Source organism: Myxocyprinus asiaticus, chromosome 45 (assembly GCF_019703515.2).
Source record: "Myxocyprinus asiaticus isolate MX2 ecotype Aquarium Trade chromosome 45, UBuf_Myxa_2, whole genome shotgun sequence".
Classification (NCBI taxonomy): domain Eukaryota; kingdom Metazoa; phylum Chordata; class Actinopteri; order Cypriniformes; family Catostomidae; genus Myxocyprinus; species Myxocyprinus asiaticus.
In genome coordinates this window covers 2,059,838-2,066,022 of record NC_059388.1, presented here as the reverse complement: position 1 = coordinate 2,066,022, position 6,185 = coordinate 2,059,838, and the positions used below count along the sequence as shown (strand labels likewise).

Genomic DNA, 6,185 nt, shown 5'->3' with positions numbered 1-6,185 from the left:
TCCAGATTAGTTTACTCCCTTGTGACTGTTTGTGGTCTCAGGAGGGAGCGACAGCACCACTTTACCATTTGCTCTCGGCCGACAAGCCAACAGTCCATTCACAGGTATGCAAAAACACACCTGAGAGAGAACTAGAGTAAAGTTTCCTCATTTGCCTGCTCTCAAGCGCTTGTTTTATTGGAGAACAAAGATCTCTGCTTTTAATAACAAAAATTGATCCCACGAAAGGGGAGCGCACCATGCCTGGAGATACTGCAATACCAAGTCGATACTTGGAGTGGACAGAGCAAGCCCCGTTTCCATCTCCCAGGCCCAAAAATCTATTTAATATATAGTCCACTGAAAGAAGACATATCAGATAATAAACTGATAAGAACAAGTTTTTCTTTCAAAAAAAGGTTTACTGTCACCAACACATTTTTCCTTTTACAACACTTAATACTTTGACAGTTTAAAAAAACACCTTTTGCACTAAAATTACACAAGCAAATAAGAACAAGAGGAAAAACATAACACAATCTTTACAAATTAAACAAAATATAAAAAGGAAATTTTAACATAGTCCATTATACAATAGTCCATGCATCACAGTGGTAAAATCAGATTAATCAGTCATCTGTTGGTCAGGACCGGGAGTGAGTCCCTACCAAAGGGGCCATTGTTCTGGAGACCAGAGTGAAACACCAGACGAATCGCTTCAAGGGCCCAGTGGTGATCCCCTCTCCTCCGGCCCGCTGTTCCCGTAGCCAATTTATGTGAGGGTGCATCTACTGGCAGCCAGGGTCGGTGGCGGCCGGGATCTCTCCTGTGCAACCCCAGCCCCCCCAGCCCCGTAGTGTAGATCTTACAATTTGCTCTCTCGCATGGAGGGGGACCATCATGCGCTTCCCCACCAGCAGGTTTCTGGTGGTCCAGATGGCATCCTTGATAGCGTTGAGGGTGAGCCAGAGAGAGGTAAACTTTTGTGGTGGGAAATCCTTCAAGCTCTGGCCCACACCAAGTACGGCAAGCTTGAAGTCCTGCTGAACTCCACCTGCTGGCAGGCACAGGAAATACAGGGGGCCCGTCATGGTGCACTGGTCCCATGTAGTACCGCACTCCCAGAGCAGGTGATGAATGGTCTCCGGGGAATTACATCCGGACTGTGGGCAGACGGAATCTCTGGCCATGCCTCTGGAGTGCATAACCTCCCTGGCCGGGAGGATCTCATGGGCCACCATCTACAACAGTTCCTTGTGCTTGTTCTGGAGAGCGGGGTGGGCAGCGTTCCTCCAAACTTGTTTGGCCTCAACTAAAGTGAGGCCTGGAAATGGAATCACTGGTTCCCGGTCCTGCAAAAGAGAGACAAGAGACTTATGATTAGTTAAAATGGTGACATCTTTATTTTCTAAAAGGTGTTTCTTTAAAAACTTCTTGATAAATATTTTTTTCTTTTGGGAGGTTAGAAGACACTGGAGTTTTCTAATCTATTGGTAGAGCTTCCAGGATCTTAAGTATGACTCCATCCAGAATTTGGTCAAGGCTGCAGTGTTGTTCTCTCTTAACGTGTTCATCGCATAGTTGATGTGAAGGGTGGTGAAGTGGCTGGATAAAAACAGTTGGGGGTCTGGGAGGCCTTTTCCACCATTCTCCGGTCTTTTCTTGACAACCTCCCTCTTCAGGCGATCCACTTGGATCTCCACACAAAGTAAAACACCACCCTCTCCAGGTCCAAAAGAAAGTTTGTTGGGGGACTAAAAACAGAACACACCAATAAGAGCAGGGGTAAAATCACAGCTTTAATAATTAGAACTTTACCTTCATTTGTCATCTATCATAGTCCCTAAAACCCCAGTCTTTTCCTAACTTTCCCAGGAAAGTCAGTCCAGTTTTCTCATCCATCTCCCTCTGTCAAATTTAACCCCTAAAATCTTAAAATTAGTCTCTTTTAAAACCAAATCAAATCCGCCTGTGTCTATATCCCACCTCGTTCCGAAGAGCAGGGCCTCGGACTTGGTTCTGTTAAGCTTGGCACCTGAGGTCTGACCGTACCAGTCCGTCAAGTCCAATGCTCTCTGTACTGATAAAACATCTGATGCTAAAATGGTCACATCATCCATGTATAAAACACAGGTCACCATCAGTCCACCAGACCCAGGTATGTCTAGTCCTTAGATCCATTTATCCCTTCTCAAGATCTGTGCCAGTGCAAGCCACATAGAGGAGGGGAGATAATGGACACTCCTGACAGACACCGCTGTGAATATTTACTGCTTAGATAAATGCCCATTTACAAGGATTTTGCTGACTAGGCCATTATACAGCTGTCCCACCTAGGCTATAAAACTCCCTGGAAAACCCATTTTTTGCAATACCTGAAATGGGTACTGGTGCGAGATTCGATCAAATGCTTTTTCAAAATCTATATGTAGGACTACTAGTCAACTGTTTCTGTCTCGAGTAACAGATGTTATCTCTTATGAACACTAAGCTGTCCATGATCTTTCTCCCAGGCACAGCACATGCTTGATCTGGATGGATCACATCCTCAAACGGTTGACATGCATGTGACTAAAAATTTTACTAAAAAGCTTGCAGTAAAAGTTAAAAAGCGTGATGGGTCGCCAATTCTTTAAGTCAGTCTTGTCTCCTTTTTTTATGTAAAAGTGAAACTATCCCTAATGTTTAGCTTTCAGGAAGTCTGTCAAAGGTCTCATTCGTTAAAAACAGTAAATCCTGTGCTAAAAAGTCCCAAAAAGTCAGATAAAAGTCTAGGGGGAGTCCATCCATTCCTCAGGACTTTCCCCATTTAAAAACTTTAAGGGCTTTATAGATTTCCAAAAGGATAAAAATCTTGGTATAAAATCACACATTGACGGTTTACTTTTTTCTCTAAAAACTCTGACTTCCCTTAAAGTGTCATTTTCTATTTGCTTTTTGCAATATAAATCTTCATAAAATTTTGTGAGCCCATTTAAGATTTCTTTTGTGTGCACTTCCCTCCAGGTTTCAAACATATTGCCCCTCCATGTGGTGTTTTTTTTTTTTTAAATATCTAGTACACTTTTCCCCTTCCTCAATGTCTCCCTCTCTGCTTCTCAACATGACACCTTTTGCTTTGTGTAGGGCTTTACTGGTTGTTTAGATCAGTGTTACTATCAGAAATAATTAATAATTATTTCTGTAGTTATTAATCAATATTTAAATTAATTAATTGGATCTAACTCATTAAAACGTCATATGGGACTCCAGTAAATGTAGTGTGCTAAGTTTAGGAGCAAGTTTGGTTATTAGCAATAATTAATAATTATCAAAGATAATTATTAATTATTAAAATCAATAGAACATTGATGAGAATCAATGTTAGCTTTTTTTAATCCTTTAAATCAACAGTTATCAAAGATAATCGTTAATTGTTAACGTCGATGAAACATTAATTAAAATTAACACTAGCTTATTGATCATTCAAATTCAATCAAAGATAATTATCAATTATCAAAAATCAATAGAATATTAATAAGGATTAACATTGACGGGGCACCACCCTGAAATCAGGGACTAATAACCAAATATTAAAACAGTCTCAATATTAGATTGTTTTCTTAGGAAAATCGACATCCGAAGAATATCGATTTTCGGGAAAAAAAACAATGAATGAAGGTTTGAATCCGAGCACTGACATCCCGTCAGCATGACACAGGTGTATGCAAAACAAACCAAAACACTTCTCTTTGTAATATAAACAAAGTTTATTTATGCAGTAATATCAATTAATAATTAATACGATGCAGTAAATAAACTTCCGACTTACAACTACAAACTAAACAGTGATATGATTAGATATGGAAATAATAATAATTCTATAACACATAAGGTGTGTGTGTGTGTCAGTGTGGTTAGTGAGAGAGAGAGAGAGAGATGATTAAGTGATAGCCCGAAAGCTGATTTCGCGATAGCTGGAGATAAAGCAGCCGTGTTCATCACTCAGAGACGCGGTTTTACGAGCGGGGCTCGTAAAAGTCCCTTGTTATTTGACTCTTTAATGGATGAACTCACTTGCTGTCTCACCCGCGATGGCGAAAATGCACAACAGTCCAATTTGGTTGGACCACAATACAGCAAAACAAATTTGTGATAATTAATACCCTGAGTATTAATAATTAGCGGACATGGCGGTCCGTAAACTGTATAAGCAAAAACCTTGAAACACAAGAATAACACGCTATAATATTCTATCTCTGCCCAGACGTAACCTCTTACTTGAATCGCATGAGGACACAGGTAGAATGTGTTTTCCTCCGTCCTTTAACTTTGACCCGGTTCCTTGAGGCTCGGGTGATGACGGGGGCCATTTCCTCGCGCTGTCGGCGGGCGGTACGGCTGTTGATTCTCGGCGGGCTGGCGGAGAACTCAGAAATGTCGACTTGATTGAAGATGGAAGAGAAATCTTTAATCTCTTCACTTCTGTAGGCCAATGGATGAAGATGTGAATTGCTCAGCGGTCTCCTTCGGATCCGTTAGAGTGTTCGGTTGAACACAGAGTAATCTCAACTCGTCCAGCGAGATGGAGATTGTATGGCCACAGTTTCAAGTCGGACATTACTTCCTTAAGCCACGAGGTTGCACCGGAGAGCAGCAAAAAGCTACGTCCGTATTCGGTGAACTAAGTCGCTGGAAGCAACTTTGGAAGCATTTCAGAATTATTTGAAGTCCTGATGATGTCATGTTTGAGGGACGTTCTGTGGTGTGCCTCATCCAATAGGAGTTGAGAGCTCGATCCTTTAGAGGGCAAGGCTTCATGGATCTGTAGTCTGTTTTGGACTCCCTTTGTTTGATTTTGGCGCGATTTTTATCAGTAAAATTTACGACTTAGAAGGAGGGGGCTTGAGGAATGTTTTTTATGACTGTTAGGCCTGCCTTTGTCTTCTATCTGAATACATGAGGCCCAACACTTTGGGTTTCACTTAAAACTGACATCTGCTTCTTTACTACTTTGACCTCTTCACTAAAATCAAAACCATTATTTAACTAATTAAAATACCTCTGTAGTCTTTTTTGCAGCCCCTTCATGCATCTCTGTTCTTTTTATTTTTCCCTAAAAATGTGTCTTGTTCTATCCTTTACCATTTCCCACCACTGTGCGTGTGAATCGTAAAAGTCTTGGAGGGTCCGCCATTGGCTAAACTGCTCCCTGTACTCTCTAACTAGTTCCTCATCTTCCAACAGGGAGCAGTTCAGTCTCCACAGCCCTCCCCCTATAGTCATGTGATCAGAAAAGAAGAGGAGGGTCAATGTTGCATTGGTTGGTGGGCAGTCCCATTAGTCGATTCGAGAGACTCTAGCGCCATCACCACTGAACCAGGTGAAGCCCACCTCTCTTTGATGCACAATTTTAAAACCGTTGACTAACTCTCTAACTAAGCCCTGCAATAAAACCGATGTTTTGTCAAACTTAAAATCTTCTCCTGCCCTCTGTTGGGCCTCATGTATTCAGATATAAGACAAAGGCAGGCCTGCACACAGTCGTAAAGCCTGACTGAGGCCTACACACACAGTCATAAAATCTTACTGATAACAACCGCGCCAAAATCAAACAAAGGGAGTCCAAAACAGATGGCAAATCCCATGAAGCCTTGCTCACTTTACACCTGTGTGTGAAATTCCAAAGGATCGAACTCTCAACTCCTATTGGATGAGGCACACGACAGAACACGCCTCAACCATGTCATCGGGAGTAGAAATACTTCTGAGGTCCTTCTGGACATTGCTTCCAGCAGCATTTGCATGCGGTGCATAGACTCAACTCATCACTGCTCTCAGGTGTAGCCTTGTTGCACAAGGAAATAACATATGACTTGAAACTGTGGCCATACAATCTCCATCTCGCTGGATGAGTTAAGATTACACTGCGTTCAACCGAACACTCTACCGGATCTGAAGGAGTCCACAGAGCAATCCATATCTTCATCTGTTTGCCTGCAGAAGTGAAGAAAGAAGATTTCTCTTCCCTCCTCAACCGAGTCGTCGTTGCTGATTTCTCCTCCAGCCCACTGAGAATTAGCAGCCGTACCGCCCGCTGACAGAGTGAGGAAACGGCCTCCCGTCATCACCTGAGCCTCGAGGAACCAAGTTGGAGTTAAAGGACAGATGAACACACATTCTACCTGTGTCCTCATGCGATCCAAGTAAGAGGTTTACATCTGGGC

General features: G+C 42.3%; 1 pseudogene; it reads right to left on the bottom strand.

Moving 5' to 3' along the window:
- Positions 1-227: 227 nt before the first annotated feature.
- LOC127435516 (uncharacterized) lies at positions 228-402 on the bottom strand (annotated as a pseudogene).
- Positions 403-6,185: the final 5,783 nt, after the last annotated feature.